A 25,616-nucleotide genomic window follows, 5' to 3' on the forward strand; every position below is an offset into this window, starting at 1 on the left:
CCACTGCACAGAAACAATACAATAAAAGAGGAACTCTTTAATACATTGATTGTCATTAGATTCTAATCAGAAGAATGTGGAATTTATATAATTAAAAGTGGCATGATTTTAGTTTTTAGTATGCATTCATTTTGCTTTATCAAAATCTAGCCTCTATGTTACAAGAATAATTACTGTTGCTACTATTACTACAATGAGAAAAACTGAAAATATAAGATATTCAAAAGACAAATTAAATGTTATAACTTAGAGACTACAAATAGAAAATATTTTGCTTTCAAACAATGCCATCTTTAGTTGAAACTCTTCACTGAGTTTGAATGTTTTCTTATTTCATTGGTCTTTATAAATGCATAAAAGAAGGATTAAAAGATGTATGAATAGAAGATCAGCTTTTTCAAATATGTCTTCAAACAAAGCCAGATAATAAAGCTTACAGTATAGCAGCCGTGGCTTCTGTACAGAGCATCTTTCAATATGCCTTGTCTTTATGTCTGATTTCTTTCTCACAAGAGGGAGGTCTTTATTCTAACTAGTGAAGGGAAAGTAGTGGATTTCAAATTCTCAAACTTCACATACAGTATACAAAATACTTTTGAAAATACTTCTCAGTGATCATCTGGATAGCTTTGTATCTCCTGTGAGGATTGTTGGATTCTTTCATTGACAACAACAAAATTCTGCATCCCCATTCTCTTTTCCATTTTTATCATAGCTTTAAGAAGGTCTCACTGATCATCTGAAAATCCTTAAAATATGTTTTTATGCATTATATTTCTATTAAAATTGGGGGTCATGAATAGACATAGACAGTCTTATACTAAATAACACAAATTCCATTATTGTTCCTTTCACCGAGGAAATGTAACAATGACAAAATAAATAATGTAAACCATAGGAGAATGGTCATCATTCTCCATGGCACAAAGTAAATATATATATAAGCATTACACTGATACCTGTGAAAGGATCTGAGGAATTGAGGAATTTCAGTAATCTTTCTTCCTCAATTCCTCAGATTCTTTCACAGGTATCAGACTACATTTCCTTTGATACTTTTATTCTCAATTATTGTCTTTGGTAACATGAGAACTAAAAATAGGACAATTTCAAATTCCCTCCTACAAATATCTATGAGTATAGAGGTGTGTGTGTGTGTGTGTGTGTGTGTGTGTGTGTGTGTGTGTGTATGTGTGTGTTTATATAGTTATCTCCTCTGAAATCTTACTGTTCTCTCTATAAAACTGCTACTCTCATTTTATCCCACAGGTATCTTGTTTGTACTGTATTTTACATATTGTTTCCTCAGTAAAAATGTGACCTCTTTGACAGCAGGATTTTTCTTTCCTTCTTTGTATCTCCAGCACTTAGCACATAGCCTGCTTAATAAATCCTGATTGATTAAAATATGAATTACATTCTTCTTACTTTGGTTTCTTTCAGATATAGTGCTAGGAATGCTATCACTGTATATAATAGGCAAGAACAGATTAGTAACTTTTGAGTTCCAAATTTCTTTCTAGAGTACTTAGATAAATATACAGCTCTGAGAAACTGTTGGGGTGAGGGAGAACCATAGACTGGCTTTAATTTGAATTTCTCTAAATATATTCTTTTTATTAAAGCATTTTTATATTTAAAGCATATGCATAAATAATTTTCAGCTTTCATCATCACAAAACCTTGTGTTCCAATTTTTTCCCCTCCCTTCTATCCATGTCCTCCTCTAGATGGCAAGTAATTCAATATATGTTAAATGTGCAGTTCTTCTATACATATCTAAATATATTACAAATTTTAACAACTATATTTTCTGAGAAATCCTAAAAATTTCTATATTTCTCTCTGTTCCTTATTTATAATCACAAACTGTTCACATATCTATACATTTAAAAAGATTTTCTTTGCTTCTCTAATTTGTTAATGATGTCAGTTTTATATTTAAGCAATGTATTTAAAGTACTGTAGAGTTTTGTTTTTTCTTAGTAAAAGTTGTGAGGCACTAGTTTATCCCTACTTTCAGAAGCATTGCTCTATGGTTTTCCCAGCAGTTTGTTTGTTTCTAGGTTATGAAATCTTTTTTTCTAGTAGCTCATGGGTTTAGATCTATCAAAAAGTGGATTGTAATGTTAGTTGACATCTATATATTTTTGTATATAATTTGTTTCAGTGAACAATTTCTGTTGTTGTTGTTTTAAGAATAACAAATCACTTAATGATCTTAAATACAATTTGAGAATTTACTGCTAGGCAACATGCCTCCTTCTTTCCTCTAATGTTGTCACCATTCTGGTACAGATTCTCATTATATCATACCTAGTTTATTTCAATAGCCTTTTGTTAAGTCTATCTGTCTTTCTCAAGTCTCTCCCCACTCCATATAATTAATAAAATAATTTTACTAAAGTACAGGTTTGATCACGTCACTCCCCTATTCAATAAACTCTTGAGTCTCTCTATTGAGTCACCAGGAACAAATGAAAATTATTCTGCTTTGCATTCAAAGTCCTTTGTGGCCAAACTGATTTTCAAGTTCTCTTACAACTTACTCCCTATCATACACTCTCTGATTCTCATTTGTTCCCTGGTTGTTCCATGAATAAGATACTGTCTGTCTTGGCTTTAGGCATTTTTCAAAACTGTCTTCCATTTCTGCAATGTTTTTCTTCTTCAACTTTGTCTACTGGCTTCCTATGAGTCCCAAATGAAATCTGACTTTTATTCTGTCTTCTATAATTCCTGCTCATTACAATACCTTCCCTCTGTTATTTATTTAAATTTATCTTATGTTTGGTTAGTTTGTTCTTATCATCAATATAGCTTAGTATGTTGAAATATTTCCTAACCTAGAATTAATATTGAATTTCTCATATAAATCTACCTGGGCTATCATGTATACTCTTTCTGACTTGTTTCTATAATCTCCTGACTGATATTTTACTTAAATCTGTTGGATAACCAATATTCATATTGGCCTAAGGTAATTTTTTCTCCATTTTGAATCTCCCAGGGACAGATATCATGACCCTATTTGATCACAAAAGAAACATGATAGGTGTATTAGTCTACCTGCCATCTGGTGGAGGGGGTGGGGGGAAGAAGAGGAAAAATTGGAACAAAAGGTTTTGCAACTGTCAATGCTGAAAAATTACCCATGCATATAACTTGTAAATAAAAAAACTATTTAAAAGAAGTCAAAAAAAAGAAAAAAGAAAAAAGAAAAGAAAAGAAACATGATAGGACCCATTTAAAGATATTATTAATTATTCCTTGAAAGTATGATAAAATTCACTTGTAAATCCATTTAGAAATGAGATCCCTTTCTACTTCCAGTTCTCACTTTGGAAGCTCATTTATGGATTGATCCACCTTTTTAAAAAATCAATATATTTAAATCATCTATATGTTGTTGCATTGTTATATATTTTCTATGTTTTTTTCACATATGTATACATATATTTCATGTGGCCCGTCACATAACTGGGCAAAATAGTGTCTAATGGTTTCCTTTCTTTTTCAGTATACGTGTGTGTTTGTGTGTACATGACCACAATTGTTGAAATCCTTTTTATTTTTGCCCTATTCTATATTAACTTGGAATTTTTTTTTTTTTTTTTTTTTTTTATAATAAATTTTATTTTATTTAATAATAACTTCGCATTGACAGAATCCATGCCAGGATAATTTCTACACGACATTATCCCTTGCACTCACTTATGTTTCGTTTTTTTCCCCTCCCTCCCTCCTCCCCCCCCCCCCCAGGATGGCAAGCAGTCCTATATATGCTAAACATGTTGCAGTATATCCTAGATACAATACATATTTGCAGAACCTAACAGTTCTCTTGTTGCACAGGGAGAATTGGATTCAGAAGGTAAAAATAACTCGGGAAGAAAATCAAAAATGCAAATAGTTTACATTCATTTCCCAGTATTCCTTCTTTGGGTGTAGCTGTTTCTGTCCATCATTTCTCCAGTGAAACTCAGTTAAGCCTCTTTGTCAGAGAAATCCACTTCCATCAGAATACATCCTCATACAATATCGTTGTCGAAGTGTATAATGATCTCCTGGTTCTGCTCATCTCACTTAGCATCAGTCCATGTAGGTCTCTCCAAGCCTCTCTGTATTCATCCTGCTGGTCATTCCTTACAGAGCAATAATATTCCATAACATTCATATACCACAATTTACCCAGCCATTCTCCAATTGATGGGCATCCATTCATTTTCCAGTTTCTAGCCACTACAAACAGGGCTGCTACAAACATTTTGGCACATACAGGTCCCCTTCCCTTTTTTAGTATCTCTTTGGGGTATAAGCCCAATAGAAACACTGCTGGATCAAAGGGTATGCACAGTTTGATAACTTTTTGGGCATAATTCCAGATCGCTCTCCAGAATGGCTGGATTCGTTCACAACTCCACCAACAATGCATCAATGTCCCCGTTTTCCCGCATCCCCTCCAACATTCATCATTGTTTTTTCCTGTCATCTTAGCCAATCTGACAGGAGTGTAGTGATATCTCAGAGTTGTCTTAATTTGCATTTCTCTGATCAATAGTGATTTGGAACACTCTTTCATGTGAGTGGTAATAGTTTCAATTTCTTCATCTGAAAATTGTCTGTTCATATCCTTTGACCATTTATCAATTGGAGAATGGCTTGATTTTTTATAAATTTGAGTCAGTTCTCTATATATTTTGGAAATGAGGCCTTTATCAGAACCTTTAATTGTAAAGATGTTTTCCCAGTTAGTTACTTCCCTACTAATCTTGTTTGCATTCGTTCTGTTTGTACAAAGGCTTTTTAATTTGATATAATCAAAATTTTCTATTTTGTGATTGGTAATGGTCTCTAGTTCATCTCTGGTCACAAATTTCTTTCTCCTCCACAAGTCTGAGAGATAAACTATCCTATGTTCCTCTAATTTATTTATAATCTCGTTCTTTATGCCTAGGTCATGGACCCATTTTGATCTTATCTTGGTATGTGGTGTTAAGTGTGGGTCCTTGCCTAATTTCTGCCATACTAATTTCCAGTTATCCCAGCAGTTTTTATCAAATAATGAAATCTTATCCCAAAATTTAGAATCTTTGGGTTTGTCAAACACTAGATTGCTATAGTTGACTATTCTGTCTTGTGAACCTAACCTTTTCCACTGATCAACTAATCTATTTCTAAGCCAATACCAGATGGTTTTGGTGACTGCTGCTTTATAATATAATTTTAGATCAGGTACAGCTAGACCACCTTCATTTGATTTTTTTTTCATTAATTCCCTTGAGATTCTCGACTTTTTATTGTTCCATATGAATTTTGTTGTTATTTTTTCTAAATCATTAAAATATTTTCTTGGAAGTCTGATTGGTATAGCACTAAATAAATAGATTAGTTTAGGGAGTATTGTCATCTTTATTATATTTGCTCGGCCTATCCAAGAGCACTTAATATTTTTCCAATTATTTAAGTCTGACTTTATTTGTGTAAAAACTTTTTTGTAATTTTGCTCATATAATTCCTGACTTTCCTTTGGTAGGTAGATTCCCAAATATTTTATGCTATCAACAGTTATTTTGAATGGAATTTCTCTTTGTATCTCTTGCTCTTGGATTTTGTTGGTGGTGTATAAGAATGCTGAGGATTTATGGGGATTTATTTTGTATCCTGCTACTTTGCTAAAATTATGAATTATTTCTAATAGCTTTTTAGTAGAATCTCTGGGGTTCTCTAGGTATACCATCATATCATCTGCAAAGAGTGATAGTTTGGTTTCCTCATTGCCTACTCTAATTCCTTTAATCTCTTTCTCGACTCTTATTGCAGAGGCTAGTGTTTCTAATACAATATTGAATAATAATGGTGATAGTGGGCAACCTTGCTTCACTCCAGATCTTACTGGGAAAGATTCCAGTTTTTCCCCATTGCATATGATGCTTACTGAAGGTTTAAAATATATGCTCCTAACTATTTTAAGGAAAAGTCCTTTTATTCCTATGCTCTCAAGTGTTTTTATTAGGAATGGCTGTTGGATTTTATCAAATGCTTTTTCTGCATCTATTGAGATGATCATATGGTTTTTGTTTGGTTGGTTGTTGATATAGTCAATTATGTTAATAGTTTTCCTAATATTGAACCAGCCCTGCATTCCTGGTATAAATCCTACTTGGTCATAGTGTATTATCCTGGGGATGATTTTCTGTAATCTTTTTGCTAATATTTTATTTAAGATTTTAGCATCAATATTCATTAGGGAGATTGGTCTATAATTTTCTTTCTCTGTTTTCAGCCTACCTGGTTTAGGTATCAGTACCATATCTGTGTCATAAAAGGAGTTTGGTAGGACTCCTTCAATCCCTACTTCTTCAAATAGTTTATTTAGCATTGGAGTTAATTGATCTTTAAATGTTTGATAGAATTCAGATGTAAATCCATCTGGTCCTGGGGTTTTTTTTCTTAGGGAGTTGATTGATAGTTTGTTCTATTTCTTTTTCTGAGATAGGAGTGTTTAGGATATTTACTTCTTCCTCTGTTAGTTTAGGTAAGCTATATTTTTGGAGGTATTCTTCTATTTCATTTAAGTTGTCGAATTTATTGGCATAAAGTTGGGCAAAGTAACTCCTAATTATTGCTCTAATTTCCTCTTCGTTAGTGGTAAGTTCTCCCTTTTCATTTTTAAGACTAACAATTTGATTTTCCTCTTTCCTTTTTTTAATCAGATTTACTAAGGGTTTGTCTATTTTGTTGGTTTTTTCATAGAACCAACTCTTAGTTTTATTAATCAATTCAATAGTTTTTTTACTTTCAATTTTATTGATCTCTCCTTTTATTTTTTGAATTTCAAGTTTAGTGTTTGATTGGGGGTTTTTAATTTGTTCCTTTTCTAGCATTTTTAGTTGCAAGCCCAATTCATTGACCTTCTCTTTCTCTATTTTATACAAATAGGCCTCTAGAGATATGAGATTTCCCCTTATTACCGCTTTGGCTGCATCCCATACATTTTGGTATGATGTCTCATTATTATCGTTTTCTTGGATGAAGTTATTAATTATGTCTATAATTTGCTGTTTCACCCAATCATTCTTTAGTATGAGATTATTTAGTTTCCAATTATTTTTTGGTCTACTTTCCTGTGGCTTTTTATTGAATGTAATTTTCAATGCATCATGGTCTGAAAAGGATGCATTCACTATTTCTGCCTTACTGCATTTGAGTTTGAGGTTTTTATGTCCTAATATATGATCAATTTTTGTATAAGTTCCATGAACTGCTGAAAAGAAGGTGTACTCCTTTCTGTCCCCATTACATTTTCTCCAGAGATCTATCATATCTAATTTTTCTAGTATTCTATTTATCTCTTTGACTTCTTTCTTATTTATTTTGTGGTTTGATTTATCTAATTCTGAGAGTGCAAGGTTGAGATCTCCCACTATTATAGTTTTACTGTCTATTTCTTCTTGCAGCTCTCTTAATTTCTCTTTTAGGAATTTAGATGCTACACTACTTGGTGCATATATATTTAATATAGATACTTCTTCATTATTCATTCTACCCTTTAGCAAGATATAGTGCCCTTCCTTATCTCTTTTGATTAGATCAATTTTTGCTTTAGCTTGATCTGAGATCAGGATGGCTACCCCTGCTTTTTTGGCTTCACCTGAAGCATAGTAGATTTTGCTCCAACCTTTTACCTTTAACCTGCATGTATCACCCCGCTTCAGGTGTGTTTCCTGTATACAACATATTGTAGGATTCTGGCTTTTAATCCATTCTGCTAACCGCTTCCTCTTTATAGAGGAGTTTACCCCGTTCACATTTATGGTTAAAATGACCAATTCTGTATTACTTGCCATCTTGTTAACCCCGGTTTATGCTTTTCTCCCTTCTTACTCCCTTACCCCCTCCCTTACCCCCCTTCCCAGTATTAAGCTTGTGAGCTCCCCTTGCTTCTCACAGCCCTCCCTTTTTCAGTATCCCTCCCCCCCCTTAGAGTTCCCCCCCCCCCAACTTGCCCCTTTCCCTCCCAGTTACCGTATTCCCTTCCACTTAGCTTATTCCTTCCTTTTTCACTTTTCCCTTCTCACTTTTCAATGAGGTGGGAGAAGTTTCACCATAGATTGAATATGTCTAAAATTCTTCTCTTAATGCCAATTCTGAAAGCAGTAAAATACTCACTATTTTCATTCCTCTCCATTCTTTCTCTCAGATATACTAGGTTTTCTTTGCCTCTTCATGAAATGTAGTACCCCCACTTTCCCTTTTTTCTAGTACAATGTCCTTTCCACAACTAGTTTCTAGAACAAGGTATACATGTATTCTTTATACATCTTTACAGCCGAAATATAGTTCCCAAGATTAATCTTTACCTTTTTAGATTTCTCTTGAGTTCTGTGCTTGTAGATCAAATTTTTTGTTAAGTTCTGGCTTTTTCATCAGAAATAGATGAAATTCGCTTATTTCGTTGAATGTCCATCTTCTTCCCTGGAAAAAGATGCTCAATCTCGCTGGGTAAGTTATTTTTGGTTGCATACCAAGTTCCTTAGCCTTTCGGAATATCATATTCCAGGCCCTTCGATCCTTTAATGTGGATGCTGCCAGATCCTGGGTGATCCTTATTGTGGCTCCTTGATACTTGAATTGGGTTTTTCTAGCTGCTTGCAGTATTTTTTCCTTTGCCTGAGGGTTCTGGCATTTGGCCACTATATTCCTTGGTGTTTTGATTTTAGGATCCCTTTCAGTAGGGGATCGATGAATTCTTTCAATGTCTATTTTACCTTCTGTTTCTATGACTTCTGGGCAGTTCTCTTTGATAATTTCCTGGAAGATAGTGTTCAGGCTTTTTTTTTCATCATACTTTTCTGGAAGTCCGATGATTCTCAGGTTGTCTCTCCTGGATCTGTTTTCCAGGTCTGTTGTCTTCCCCAGAAGGTATTTCACATCCTTTTCCATTGTTTGATTTTTTTGGATTTGCTTAACTGATTCTTCTTGTCTCCTCGAGTCATTCAATTCCAATTGTTCGACCCTGATTTTCAGTGAGGTATTTTCTTCACTCACTTTTTTAAGATCTTTTTCTAATTGTCCAATTGAGTTCTTTTGTTCTGTGGAATTTTTTTCCATTTCGCCAATTTTGTTTTTTAGAGAGCTGTTTTCTGTTTCCAGTTCACTAATCCTATTTTTCAAGGATTTGGTTTCTTTATCCACTCTCTCTTTAACTGACTTCTCCAGGCTCTTTTGCCAAACCTCCCTCTCCTTTTGCAGAGCCTCCCTCTCCTTTTCCCATTTTTCTTCTAGCTCCCTTGTGAGAGCCTTTTTAATTTCCTCCATGAGATTCATCTGTGCTGAGGGACATAAAGTCTCCTCCTTCGGGGATTCACCTGGGGACTGTTTGTTTTTAGTCTCCTCAGGGTTTGGAGTCTGCTCTTTATCTGTATAAAAGCTGTCCAGGGTTAAATTCTTTTTCAGTTTCTTGCTCATTCTGTCTATTTATCAAAGACAAACTATCAAAGAAACAGAAGGAAAAAAAACCCCTTGAATGGAGGCTGCTTTCTTTGGGGGAGGGGCAGGGTATTCGTGAGGCACAGGTCCTACTGTGCTATGGCGCCTGCGCACTGAGTTCCGAGCGCTCTGAGATCCGAGCGGGCTAAGACACTGTGGGGGAGGGGTGGCCAGGTCCCGAGAAACTCCAGCTGTTTGGGATTGTATTCTTCACCCCCGGTGTTTTTAGCTTCTCTGCTGGGCTGCTGACTTGCTCCTATAGCAAAGCTCTCGCCGCAGAGACGGCTGCGATCGCGTCCTACGCCCTCTCCGCTCCACCCGGTTCTGAGCTGCTATCTGTGCTCTGGTTGCAGCTGCTGCTGCCCGCAGACTGCTTCCAAATACCGTCCCCGCCCTCGCGCAAAAACAGACCTTTCTTGACGAGTCTCAAGGATGGTTTCTCTTGGTAAGTAATTGTATGGTTTTTTTTCAGTCGAGCATTAATTCAGAGGCATGAAATGAAATGAATAGTGAGAGAAAAACACGGAGATTACACAGAAGTGTATTTCCTCTCCGCCATCTTGGCCGGAAGTCCCCTTAACTTGGAATTTTAATCAATAAAGTAGAAAAATGCTATTCTACTCCCCTCTGACTCCACAAAAAGAAAAGTCTAAAACTTTTATACCTTTCTCAATCTGATGAATCCTTGGTCTTTCAAAACTAATTTTTACAACTTTCTTTGATAAAGAATATCTATTACTCTTATTTCATACTCATATCTCTAAGTATTGGTTCCATCATTCCCTTTCCTTAAAATGTTCTCTTTTAGCTATATTTTAAAAACAAAAGAAAACAAATCCATTTTGTCTCTAACTCTTTCTGCAGAAAATGTAACAAAATGGGAACAGTATAAAACAATTCAATAAAATGTAGATTTTTTTATAGATAAGTAATATTATATTTTTATCTCACTATCTGACATATTCCCTTACAAATATAAATGTTCATAAATATTTGTTCAGGGGCAGCTAGTTGGTGCAGTGGATAGAACATCAGCTCTGAATTCAAGAGGACCTTAGTTCAAATCTGGTCTCAGACACTTAACACTTCCTAGCTATGTGACCCTGGGCAAGTCACTTAACCCCAACTGCCTCAGCAAAAAAAGAAAAAAAAATGTTCAACTGAATTGAAGACATGAACACATTATATATATATATATGAAATATATATATATTTATATATATATATGTATGTATGTATACACACATATTTATACACACAGAGAATACATACATTTTATATGTTATATGTGTGTGTGTGTGTGTGTGTGTGTGTGTGTAGATAGATAGATATAGATATATTACATTATATGCCAGGTATAGTGCTAAACATTTTACAATTATTATTTCATTTGATACTCATAACAACCCTTAGAGGGAGATGTTATTACTATCCCATTTTACAGATGAGGAAACTGAAACATATAAAAGCATAAGTGACTTGTCCAGTGTCATACAGCTAATAAATTAGTAAAGCCAGATTTGAACTTGAATTTCTTGATTCTAGGCCCAAGGCTCTATGCCCTATGTCACCTAGCTGCTCCACTAAAATAAATACTTTTGTTCCTGGGTCAGAAAATAATAATAATAATAAAAAAGACATACAGCTACAATATAGCAATTTGGAATCAGCAGACACATAACTGTTGATAAGCTTCATGAGATAATCCCTTTTATAAGGAAAAAAAAACTGAAAAAAAGAAATAGAGTGAACAAGAAAAGAAAAAGAATAAGCAAGAAAACACTACTCAATATGGTATTTCCCCCCTTGAGGTTAGATAAAGCTATTAAAAACAAAACAAAAACAACTTTCAGATGGATTAAGAATCAATAAGAAAACAATATCAAATCAACCAGAATTTGTTGAGTACCAAGAACTGTGCTTATGTTACAAAGGAATTTTAAAATAATTCTTGCTTTCAAGTAGCTCGTCACCTGATTGTGGGAGAGAGAGAAACAACATACTACCAACCATAGACAAAACCAATATATGCATATATATATGTCTATATTTTTATATATGCATATGTTTATGTATATTAGGTATACACACATACATGTGCATGTATTCATTTATGTGTGTGTGTGTGTATACACACATGTATGCAATGTCTGTGTATTTAGGTGTGACAAAATATCAAATAAAATTTCTTATGTAGAAATTGGAGAGAACTAAGGGGAAGAGCAGAAAGGCATTCTAGTTTTCCAGTATAACCAGACAATAAAAGGATGTGATTTTTTTTTCAGTTCTTTTCCCAGCTAAAGTAGACAACAGAGTGGACAAAAAGCAGTGTGCATGCAAGGGCCCACAGGACTGGAAAAGAGCATTTATTTTTCACTGATAGAGGCCAACCGTTTTTAGGAACTTGATGCTAAAATTAAAGTGTTAAAGTGATGTGGTCTTGCAATGGGTTCCATTGTAGGGATAGAACTGATATGTCATATGACATCTTTCCCTAAAAATAATTTATACTTCCTCAGACCATTTACTACATCCCCAGGAAAGGGGACAAATGGACATTTATGGCAACTTCTCTAGCATGCATAGAAAAATACAAATACGATGAAAGTATATAATGTTCTTAAAGTGGATAGGTGATGAATGCAAACATATGAAATAGGAATGAGCCTTGTAATGTGGGCTATAGAGAACCTTCTAAAATACCACACTACTTCCTTCATAAGGTAATGCTTTTGAAATTGGGACTCCCCAGGGAGAAAAAAAAAAGGTTTTCCAAAATAAAACATGCATATTAAAAAGTTTAGGGCCATTAAAAAATTTACAACTCGGCAATGTAAAAGTTATTTTATATTTATGCTCAATCAAACAATTATAACAATATAAAAAGGATAAATCATAGGTTAGCTATATATATATATAAAGACAAAGAATACTGTATATACAATTAATAAATTTTAAATAAAGCTATAAAAATTGAAAAAAAAACATCATTGAAAAGTGAAGTGTAATATTTCTATAAAAAACATAAATACATTTCCTGGAAGATTAGGTTACTTTTACTAATAAAATAATGGGGGGATTTAGGTTCTTTGAAATGAAAATAAGGCAACCTGAATAGAAAGGAATTACTTTAAAGCAGTGCATATTTGGGTACTAAATATTGATTCAATGCTGTCTCTGAAGTATGGTTCTTCAAACACTTTTTTCTTTTCATTCAATCCAGCCAGATGTGAGAACTCAGGTCTTTGAAAATCAAAAAGCAAAACTGCATAAAAGCTTCTCTGGCGTTATGAATGCAGCAATCTGTGAAATTTGTTTAAGTACCATTGCTTCAATGGGTGTTTATCCTTGCATAAGATAGTTCAAAGCACTACATTTTGGTCCTTAGGTTCATACAAAACTTCTGCATTAACTGTAAATGGTAGCTTCACATTGATTTTTGTAAGCTATTTTTGAAATAAATAGCTGTCTCTGAATATTTTATATTTCAAAAGTCACAATGAAGTCAACTATCATTCTTTAGATTCTATACTATTATTTTAATCTACTTTCATATAATTTGCTTGTTTAATTTAACCTTTGGATAATCACTTTTCTTTCTGACAAATTTCTGTATCAACAGTCTTTTTTTCCATTTAAAGATCATTTTCCCCGGATCATAAAAGGAATATCAAAAACAATGTTGTCTTTGTCTATTCGAGAGAAATAACATAATTTATAAAAAGTGTTTTGAGAAGAATAGAGCCATCTGATGCAACCTGGTGTAAATAAATTATTTCAATTAGACTATTTACTCAGGGCTATTTATAGTGCCTCTGTAGAGTGCTGGAGAATATGTCAGGAAGTTTTGGCTTCAAATACTGTTTCTTATGTTATTCTTCCTAAGCCTACGATAAATCCCTCAATCTATGAGAAATCTAAATTTCTCAAGAGCACATTTTCATTTCAGATTAAATGAAATAATAAATTCTTGATATATCCATTCCAGGGTAAACTGTCTTCCTAATTCTGCTACACAATTTAATGTTGATTCCTTATAGTCTAGTGTCTGATTAGACCGTAAACTCCTTGATGATTGGTCCATGATTTAACCTAGGCCAGATATCTTCAAACAGAGCATACTATTGATTATACGTGGTAGCTGTTGTTATTAAAGTAATCAGATTAGAAGTTGACATTAAGATGAGGAGATAATCCTAACAGATCAATTAACAGAATTGGTTTCTAATATATGTGCATATATATATATACATATATATGCACACATATAAATAAAAGTATTTATATTTATATACATAAGTACTTGTATTTATACACATATACATACATGTACATACAGATAAATATGTATGTATGTATTATAGAGTGGGAAGTGGATGTGCACATGAGTATGTGTAGGTTGTTGTTGTTCAGTAGTTCAATTGTATATGATTCATTTTCTTTCCATAGATCTCAGCACACTAACACCTCCATGTGATTTTTCTTGGCAAAGAACCAAAAGTGGCTTGCCATTTCTTTTCAGTGAATCAAGTTAAGTGACACACATCTAGTAAATATCTGAAAATGGATTTGGTGTCTTCTCTGACTCCAGACTCAGTGTTCTATCTCCTGAGTCACCTACTCCCCATATATAGTCAGACATACATACTACACACAAATACACAAAAGCAATGATACACATATATACTAATAAATAAAATTGACCAACTCAAAGATGAAATGTAATAGAGGTAAATATAATGTAATATATGATTAAAATAGGAATCTTGTGGCTCGAAGACAGGGAAAGTTTTACTAAAAAAAAGTTACAGTGAGATCCCCTAAAAGAAAGCTATATTCTCCCTCCTCATCTCCATTTCATATTCTACTCTTCCCTCTTTTCTACACTATACTGTAAGAACATTTGTAGAACAAGGGATAGTCTGCCAGTGAGATCACTAGAGAAGATAGGAGTTTATGGCCAAAAAAGAACTGCAGAACATTATGAAATGAAAAATGAATAATTTTGATTGCATTAAATTAAAAAAAAAGTTTTTCATAAACAAAATCCATGCAACCAACATTAGAAGGGAAGTAGGAAGATGGGAAAGAATTTTTATATTATTTCTGCTAACAGTTTCATTTTTAAAATATATAAAGAACTAAATCACATTTATAAAAATGCAAGTCATTCCTCAATTGATAAATGGTCAAAGATTGTACACAAGTACTTTTCAGATGAAAAATATAAAGCCATCAAAAGTCATATTAAAAATTGTCCTAAATCAGCAGAGCCAAGATGGTAGAGAGGACACATGCATCTTTCTAAACTCTCCTTTATCCTCAAGCTATTTTAATGAAATTCAGGTTCAGATTAGTGCTTAACTTTCAGAACCCAGAAATATTGGGAGTACAACACATTACCAACCAAAAATTATTTCAAAATTCGCCAGCAAAGGTCTGTTTTTGCTCATGTGTGGGGACAGCATGGGGTTAGGCCAGGGACAGACTCAGGCAGGCAGTGAGAGCATGGGAAACAGCTCATGCTGAGCAGACCAGAAAGGAGGTGGGAGATACTCTCTGCTGGTGGAAAATCTCTGGGGAGAACTTTACCAGAATGGGATACTCTGCCCTGTTAGCAAGACAGTGGATCAGTCGAGGAGCCACAAACACAAAGGGTAAAGACTATAACCCCAAAATATTCTCAGGAGATGGCCACACCCATTCAATATCCTGAGTGACACAGAGTGTTCCAAAGCAGCCCCAGTCACTGTTCCCAGCACAACTGCACTTACTGCCTTTCCACTGTCACTGATTTCAGCACCACTGCTAATCCCAACACAGCCCAGTGGGTGCTGTCCCACAGGCCCTTCACTGCAACTTCTTCTTGTCTCTAGAGGCAGCTTGGAAATATCCCCCTACCCCCTATAAACAGACTATAGCATTTTTTTTAATGAGCAAAAAGGCAAAGCAGACTCTAACTATAGATAGCTTCTATAGTGAAAGAGAGCAGACAACAAATCCTAAGGATACTAAAAACAGTTTGTTTCTAGATCCAAAGGTGGATATGATCTGATCCCCACCACATAAGGCTCTCATAGAAGAAATTAAAAAGGGTCTTAAAAGAGAGCTAGGAGAATGGGGAAAGGAAAGGAAAGCTTAGTAAGAGGGTTAGGATAAGGCATATAACTCATTAAAAGATAGAGTGGAAAAAAAAGAACTCCCTGAAAAACAGAATTAGCAATTGGAAAAGATAAACAACTCCCAGGAAAACTGAATTTATGAATTGGAAAAAAATAATTCTAAAAAAAAAAAAAATGGTGAAATGGAAAAAAAAAGCCATAGAACAAAACAACTCCTTTAAAAACTCAATTAGACAAATACAAAAAGAAATTAAAAAAAAAAAAAAAGAAAATGAAGAAAATAATTCATTAAAAATCAGGCTTGAACAAATGGAAATGAATGACTCAAGGAGACAACAAGAATGAGTCAATCAAAACCAAAAAAAGAAAGAAAGAAAGAAAGAAAAAATAGGAAAAAAATGTTAAATACCTACTTGGGAAACAACAGACCTGGAAAATAGATCTAGGAGAGATAATCTAAGGATTATTGGGCTCCCTAAAAATCATGTTGAAAAAAAAAGAGCCTAGACATTATTTTTCAGGAACTCATCAAAGAGAACTGCCCAGATGTTATAGAAACAGAAGGTAAAATAAACATTGAAAGAATTCATTGATTATCTACTGAAAGAGATCCCAAAATCAAAACTCCAAGAAATATTGTGGCCAAATTTCAGAACTATCAGACTAAGGGAAAAAAAAATACTAAAAGCAGTGAGAAAAAAAAAATAATTCAAATACCAAAGAGCCACAATAAGGATCACTCAGGATCTAGCAACATCCACATTAAAGGATCAAAGGGCCTGGAATCTGATATTCCAAAAGACGAAGGAACTTGGTATGCAGCCAAGAATAACTTACCCATTCAAAATGAGCATTTTCTTTCAGGGAAGAAAATGGACATTCAAGGAAATAGGTGAATTCCATTTATTTCTGATGAAAAAGCCAGAGCTAAACAAAAAGTTTAATCCCCAAATATAGGACTCAAGAGAAGCATAAAAAGGTAAAAAAAACCTTTTGAGAATTGTATTTCTGTTATGGGTATCCATAAAGAGTACATGTATAATTTGGTTTTACTGTTATAATATAAAAAAGGAACTAGAGGTGGAAAGGAAATTGTACCAGAAAAAGAGAAAAGTGGAGGCAAAAAGAGGGAAACTACATCTCACAAAGAGGCAAAGGAAACTTATTATATTTGAGGGAAAGAAGATAGGGGGATGAACATAGTGTGGATTTTACTCTCATCACAACTGGCTCAGAAAGAAAATAGTAGACATATTTGATTTACATAGAAATTTCTCCCACCTCATTGAAAAGTGGAAGGGGAAAAGTGAAAAGGAAAGGAGTAGACTAAATAGAAGGGAATACAGAAATTAAGAGAGAGGGCCGCATGAGGCAAGTGGTACTCTTAAGTTTAATACTGGGTGGGGGGGGGGTAAGAGAGGGAAAGATAAGGGGGAAAGAAAAGAGAAAAGTATAATTTGGGGATAATGAGACAGCAGGAAAAACAGAATTAGTAGTTTACACCATAAATGTGAATGGAGTAAACTCCCCCATAAAGCAGAGGCAGATAGTAGATTAGATTAAAAGGCAGAATCCTACAACATGTTGTTTACAGGAAATACACTTGAAGCAGGGAGGTACATACAGAGTAAAGGTAAAAGGCTAGAGCAGAATCTACTATGCTTTAGGTGAAGTCAAAAAAAGCAGGGGTAGCCATCCTAATCTCAGATCAGCCAAAGCAAAAATTGATCTAATTAAAAGAGATAAGAAAGGGCATTAAAACTTGCTAAAAGGTAGCCTAGATAATGAAGCAATATCAATACTAAACATATGCACTAAGTGGTATAGCATCTAAATTCCTAAAGGAGAAGTTAAGAGAACTGCAAGAAGAAATAGACACCAAATCTATAATAGTGGAATATCTCCACCTTGCACTCTCAAAACTAGATAAATCAAACCACAAAATAAATAAGAAAGAAGTTAAATAGGTAAATAGAACACTAGAAAAGTTAGGTATATCTCTAGAGGTTTACTTGCATAAAATAGAGAAAGAGAAAATTACTGAATTAGGCTTGCAACTAAAAAAGGTAGAAAAAGAGCAATTAACCACCCCCCACATCAAATACTAAACTTCAAATTCTAAAACTAAAAGGAGAGATTAATAAAAATTAAAGTAAAAAAAAAAAAACTATTCAATTAATAAATAAAACTAAAAGTTGGTTTTATGGGGAAAAAATAGATAAACCCCTGGTAAATTTGATTAGAAAAAGGAAAGAGGAAAATCAAATTGTTAGTCTTAAGAATGAAAAGAGAGAAGTTTTCACTAATGAAAATGAAATTACAGCAATAATTAGGAGTTACTGTGCCCAACTTTATGCCAATAAATTTGAAACTTGAAGGAAATGAATGAATACCTTCAAAAATATAGGTTGCCCAGATTAACAAAGGAAGAAGTAAATTGGTTAAATACTCCCATTTTAGAAAAATAAATAGAATAAGCTATTAATCAACTCCCTAAGAAAAAATCCCCAGGACCAGATGGATTTACTGTGAATTCTAACAAACATTTAAGAAACTATTAACTCCAATGCTATATAAACTATTTGAAAAAAAATCGGAAATGAAGGAATCCTACCAAATTCCTTTTATGACACAGACATGGTACTGATACCTAAATCAGATAGGACGAAAAAAGAGAAAGAAAATTATAGACCAATCTCCCTAATGAACATTGATGCAAAGTTCTTAAAATCTTAGCAAAAAGATTACAGAAAATCATCTCCAGGATAATACACCATGACCAAGTAGGATTTATACCTGGAATGAAGGTCTAGTTCAATATTAGGAAATAAGAAAAAACTATTAGTATAATTGACTATATCAATAACCAAATTAACAAAAACCATATGATCATCTCAATAGATGCAGAAAAAGCATTTGATAAAATCCAACACTCATTCCTATTAAAACCATTTGAGAGTATAGGAATAATTGGACTTTTCCTTAAAATAGTCAGGTGCATCTATTTAAAATCGTCAGCCAGTATCATATGTAATGGAGATAAACTGAAACCATTCCCAATAAAATCAGGAGTGAAGCAAGGTTGCCCAGTATCACCATTACTATTCAATATTGTACTAGAAATGCTAGCTTCAGCAATAAGAGATGAAAAAAAAATTAAAGAAATTAGAGTAGGTAATGAGAAAACCAAATTATCACTCTTTGCAGATGCTATGATATTATACTTAGAGAATCCCAGACCTTTTACTAAAAAGTTATCAGAAATAATCCACAACTTTAGCAAAGTTGTAGGATACAAAGTAAATACACATAAATCATCAAAATAGAGATGATATTTTTTATACATCACTAACAAAATCCAACAGCAAGAGATACAAAGAAAAAATCCATTTAAAATAACTGTCAATAATATAAAATATTTTGGAATCTATCTGCCAAGCAAAAGTCAGACACTATATGAGCAAAACTACAAAATTAGAAAAATATTAAATGCTCCTGGATAAGTCAAGCTAATATAATAAAAATGACAATGCTACCTAAACTAATCTATTTATTTTGTGCTATACCAATCAGACTCCCAAGAACTATTTTAATGACCTAGAAAAAATAACAACAAAATTCATCTGGAAGAACAAAAGGCCAAGAATTTCAAGGGAACTAATAAAAAAAAATCAAATGAATGTGCCCTAACTATAGTTTATCTAAAACTATTACAAAGCAGCAGTCACCAAAACCATTTGGTATTGTCTAAGAAATAGACTAGTTGATCAGAGGAATTGGTTAAGTTCACAAGACAAAATGATCAATAATGATAGCAATCTACTGTTTGACAAACCCAAAAACCCCAGGCTTTGGGATAAGCCTTTATTATTTGACAAAAACTTTTGGGAAAATTGGAAATTAGTATGGCAGAAATTAGGCATTGACCCGTACTTAACACCATACACTAAGATATAATCAAAATGGGTTCATGATGTAGGCATAAAAAATGAGATAATAAATAAGTTAGAAAAACATAAGATAGTTTATCTCTCAGACTTGTGGAGGAGAAGGGAATTTGTGACCAAAGAAGAACTAGAAGTCATTATTGCTCACAAAATAGAAAATTTTAATTACATTAAGTTAAAAAGCTTTTATACAAACAAAACTAATTTGGACAGGATTAAAATGCAAGCAATAAACTGGGAAAACATTTTTATAGCTAAAGGTTCTGGTAAAGGCACCATCTCCAAATATATAGAAAACTGACTCTAATTTATAAGAAATCAAACCATTCTTCAATTGATAAATGGTCAAAGGATGTGAAGACAATTTTCAAATGAAGAAATTGAAACTATTTCCACCCATATGAAAATATGTTCCAAATCACTATTGATCAGAGAAATGCAAATTAAGACAACTCTGAGGTAACTACTACACACCTCTCAGATTGGCTAAGATGACAGAAAAGATAATGAGGAATATTGGAGGGGTTGCGGGAAACTGGGACAGTGATTCATTATTGGTGGAGTTCTGAATGGATTCAACCTTTCTGGAGAGCAATTTGGAACTATGCTCAAGAAGTTATCAAACTGTGTATACCCTTTGATCCAGCATTGTTATTACTGGACTTATATCCCAAAGAGATATTGAAAAGGGAAAGGGACCCATGTGTGCAAAAATGTTTGCGGCAGCCCTTTTCGTTGTGGCTAGAAACTGGAAATTGAATGGATGCCCACCAATTGGAGAATGGCTGACTAAATTGTCGTATATGAATGTTATGGAATATTATTATTCTGTAAGAAATGACTGACAGGATGAATAAAGTGAAGCTTGGAGAGACTTACATTAACTGATACTAAGTGAAATCAGCAGAACCAGTAGATCATTATACACTTCAACAACAATACTATATGATGATCAATTCTGATGGATATAGTCTCTTCAGCCATGAGAGGATCCACTTCGGTTCCAATTGATCTATAATGAATAGAATCAGCTACACCGAGAGAAAGAACACTGGGAAATGAGTGTGGACCACAAGATAGCATTTACACTCTTTCTGTTATTTGCTTGCATTTTTGTTTTTTCTTCTCAGGTTATTTTTACCTTCTTTCTAAATCTGATATTTCTTGTTCAGCAAAATAACTGTATAAATATGTATACATATATTGTATTTGACATATGCTTTAACATATTTAACATATATGGGACTACCTGTCATCTAGGGGAGGGGATGGAGAGAAGGAGGGGAAAAGTTAAAACAGAAGTTTTTGCAATGGTCAAGGTTGAAAAAATTACCCATGCATATAATAAAGCTATAATAAAAAATGTTAAAAAAGATTTTCTAAATCTATGCATTAAAGAAATGCAAATTAAAACAACTCTGAGGTATCACCTTACTCATATCTATCAGATATGAGTATGGCTAGATGACAGGAAAAGATATTAATAAATGTTACAAGAGATGTGGGAAAACTGGGACACTAATGCATCATTGGTGGAGTTCTCAACTGACAACTATCCTGGAAACAATTTGGAATTATTCCCAAAGGACAATAAAAGTGCATACACTTTCATCTAGCAGTCTCAATCCTAGGTCTGTATATCTAAGATACAATCAAAGAATAGAAAAGATCCACATGTTTAAAACTGTTTGTGGTAGTTCTTTTTTGTGGAAATTGAGTAGATGCCCATTTGGGCAATTACTGAAAAAGTTATGATATGTGGTATATTAATGGTATAATAATATATGAAATATTATTGTTCTATAATAAATAATGAGAAGGTGATTTCAGAAAAACCTGGAAAGACTATCATAAATGATGCTGAGTGAAATGAGCAGAAGCAGAACTTTGTAACAGCAAGATTATGTGACGTTCAACTATGATAGACTTAATTCTTCTCAGCAATACAGTGATCCAAAACAATTCCAACAGTATTGTGATAGAAAATGCCATCCTCATTCAGAGAGAGAATTATGAAGGCTGAAGACAGTAATAAATATGGAAATATGCTTAGAGGAATTGCATATGTTTAATCTATTTCAAAGATTAGATAATCTATATGCTATCTATCTATCTATATAATCTGTTGATAATCTATATGCTTTCTAAAGGGGAGAAGAAGAAACAAAGGAGGGAGAAAAAAATCAACACAAAGTGTTGCAAGAGTGAATGTGTAAAAGGCTATCTTTGCACTTATTTTGAAAATAAAACAGTTTTTATTTAAAAAGAAAAAACTTCTTCATTATGCATCCAAATCTGATCAGTTATTTCTCTGGAGACAGATAGCATTTTTCCTTATAGATCCTCCATAATTGTCTTCTATCATTGTATTGCTGAGAACAATTTAGCTGTTCTCCTAGTTCTACTAAATGAAATTCAATAGGTATTTATTAAAGCATTCTGCTAAACATATATTGTTTTTAGGATATACTGTGGCATGTTTAACATGTATAGGACTGCTGCCATCTAGGGGAGGGGGTGGAGGGAAGGAGGGGAAAAATCGGAACAGAAACGAGTGCAAGGGATAATGTTGTAAAAAAATTACCCTGGCATGGGTTCTGTCAATAAAAAGTTATTATAAAATAAAATAAACTAAAAAGAGAAAGAAAAAAAAAAGCATTCTGCTAGATATTTATTTTACTATAATAGTATTTCATCACTACTATATACCATTATTTGTGTAGTCAGTCACCAACTGATGGGCATAGCCTTAATTTCCAATTCTTTCCTAATACACACATACACATTTTGCTTTGGTTATTTTTGTACCTCTACACCCTTTTCATTAAGAAAAAAAAAAAAAAAACTCTGGGATACAGACCTAGTAATGACATGCTGTATCAAATGGTATGCATGATTTTATAGCCCTTTTGGCATGATCCCAAATTGCTCTACAGAATGGTTGAATCAGTTGATTAAGAAAAGAGTAAGGCAGAAACTAAACATTGACCAACATCAAATTCAGTTGAATCAGAGATCCAGCAGCAGTGCATTACTTTCTCAGTTTTCCCACATCCTCTCCAATATTTTTCATTATTTTCCTTTTCTGTCATCTTAGTCAATCTTGCAAGCATGAGATCAAATCTCAGAGAGGTTTCAATTTTCGTTACTCTAAATAATAGTGAATGAGGTTTTTGTTTGTTTGTTTTTTGTTTTTTTTTAATTTAACTATAAAATAACTCTGGTTACTTCATTTGAAAACTGCTGTTTATATCTTTTGACCATTTATTAATTGTATGATTGCTATTATTTTTATAAATCCAACCCAGTTCTTCATGTATTTGAGTAATAAGGCTTTCTATCAGAGAATGGGTTTTGGCTATAATATTTCTGAGATCACTTTCAGTAAGTGTTTGATTCATTCTTTCAGTTTTTAGTTTACCTTTTGTTTCAGGGATGTCAGGACAATTTTTCATAATTTCTTAAAAAGTTGATGGTGTCTATACTCCTTTTTTGATCATGGATTTGGGATAATCCAATACTTACAAAATTATTTCTCCTCACCCTATTTTCTAGGGCAATTGTGTTTTTTTTAAATGTTCTTCATTTTTTCATTCATTTCATTTTCTTTTAATAATTTTTGATGTTTCATGATATCAATAACTTACATTTTCCCAATTCAAATTTTTTGAAAAAAATATTTTCTTCAGTAAACTTTTGTAGTTTGTTTTTCATTACGCCAATTGTACTTTTTATGGAATTGTTTTATTCAATTAATTTTGTTTTTTTTCCATATTGCCAATTCAGTTTTTTAGGTAATTCTTCTTTTCATTGGATTTTGTGCCTCTTTAAACAATCAATCAATCCTGTTTCTCAAAGTATTATTTTCTTCAGGATTGCTTTGCACTCTTCATCACAAGCAGTTGACTTTTTTCTTCATAATTTTTTTTCTATCACTATCATTTTTCTTTTTCAATTTTTTTTTTTTGCTTTTCCTCTTTTATTTGATATTTAAAATCTTTTTGAATTTTTCTAAAAAAATATTTTTAGGGACTGAGACATTCAAATATTACTTTGAGGCTTTGGAATTAATAGCTTTAAATGTTGTTTTCTTCTGAAATCTTTCTTGTCAATAATAGTAGTTTTATGTTGTTTTAGAAGATCTTATTTTCTTTTTCATTCAAAATGTCATTTTTTTTCTAAATGGTATTTTATTTTTTTCAATTATATGTAAAGATAATTTTCAACCTTAATTTCTGTAAGATTTTGAGTTCCAAATATTTCTTCTTCATTCTTCCCTTACCTCCTCTATCACTAAGACAGCAAGAAATCTGATTTAGGTTATATATGCTCAACAATTCTTACTAGATTTTGTATAGAAAACGCTACCCTCATCTGAGAGAGAATTTTGAAGATAATGAAAATCAAAGCATATAATTTTAGCATCATCCCATAAATTTTGGCATGTTGTGTCATGGATATCTCTTGGAATGAAGTCATTAATAGTTTCTGTTTTATTAATTGGCTCAATTCTGATGGATAATTGATTCTTGTATGTAGTCCAAACTCCTTTATATTCCAAAATATCATTTTTCTGGCTTCCCAATACTTTAATTCTAACTGTGGCACCTCAATATCTGAATTGTTTCTTTTTGGCTGCTTGCAGTATTGTCTCCTTGACTTGATGATTTTGAAATTTACCTAAAATATCACTTGGAATTTCCATTTTGGTATCTCTTTCAGAAGGTGTTTGGATGATTCTTTCAATGATTAATTTGCTTTCTGGTTTCTAACATATCAGGTCAGTTTACCTTAATGATTTCTTAAAAGATGTTTTCTAGGCTTTTAATTTTTTTTCAAACTTACAAAAATATATCATTGCTATTACTTTGTATACCATTTATTTCACTTTGTTCATGGCAACTTTCCAGTTTGTTTGTTTTTTTCCCCCGAGTACATCCTGCTCATCATTTTCCAGAGGAAAATAATATTCCATCAGAGAAACTTGCTTCGAAATATGTTTTTATAATTACTATTGCTAATTGTATTTCCCCTCATTTATTATTTTTTTTTCTTTTTACCTTGTCCCTTCTCAAAAGTGTTTTGCTATTTACCATTGGATCCCCAAATAAGCTCTCTCTTTTATCACTCTTCTCCCTTCCCACATTATATTCCCCTCCTATTTTCCTGCATGCTAAGATAGATTTCCATACCTTCATTGAATATGTATATTATTTCCTATTTGAGCAAATTCTGATAAGAGCAAGGTTCCCTCATTCGCCCTCTCCTTTCCTCCTTCCCCTCCCTTGTAAAAGCTTTTTCTTGCCAGTGTTTTTAATCAGAGATATTTTGCACCTTTCTACTTCTCCCTTTTCTTTTCTCCGAGTAAATTCCTCTTTCACCCCTTAATTTCATTATTTTTAAAAAATATCCCTTCATATTCAACTCATACACATGTCCTCTGCTATATATACTCCTTCTATCTGCCATAATAATGAGAACATTGTAATGAGTTACAAGTATCATCCTCCCCTGTAAGAATGTAAACATATAAACTTTATTAAGTCGCTTATGATATCACTTTTCAGATTAGCTCTGTATACTTCTCCAGTGTTCTGTATATGAAAATCAAATTTTCCATTCAGCTCTGGTCTTCTCATAAAGAATGCTTAAAAATCCTCTGTTTCATTGAATGACTACCTTTTGCTCTGAAGGATTATCCTCAGTTTTGCTAGACAGGTGATTCTTGGTTGCAATCTTAGCTCCATTGCTCTTCATAATATCATATTCCAAGCCCTCTAGTCTTTTAATATAGAAGCTGATCCCCCTTGTGGTATCCTGACTTTGGCTCTATTACACTTGAATTGTGTCTTTTTGAATGCTTACAATCTTCTCTCCTTAACCTGGGAGTTCTGGAATTTTACTATAATATTCCTGTGAGTTTTTATTTTGGGATCTTTTTCAGAAGGTGACTGATGGATTCTTTGAATTTCTATTTTACCCTTTGATTCTAGATTATCAGGACAATTTTCTTTTCTTTTCTTTCTTTCTTTCTTTCTTTCTTTTTTTCTTTTTC

The sequence above is a fragment of the Antechinus flavipes genome, chromosome 4 (assembly GCF_016432865.1).
Source record: "Antechinus flavipes isolate AdamAnt ecotype Samford, QLD, Australia chromosome 4, AdamAnt_v2, whole genome shotgun sequence".
In the NCBI taxonomy this organism is placed as follows: Eukaryota; Metazoa; Chordata; class Mammalia; order Dasyuromorphia; family Dasyuridae; genus Antechinus; species Antechinus flavipes.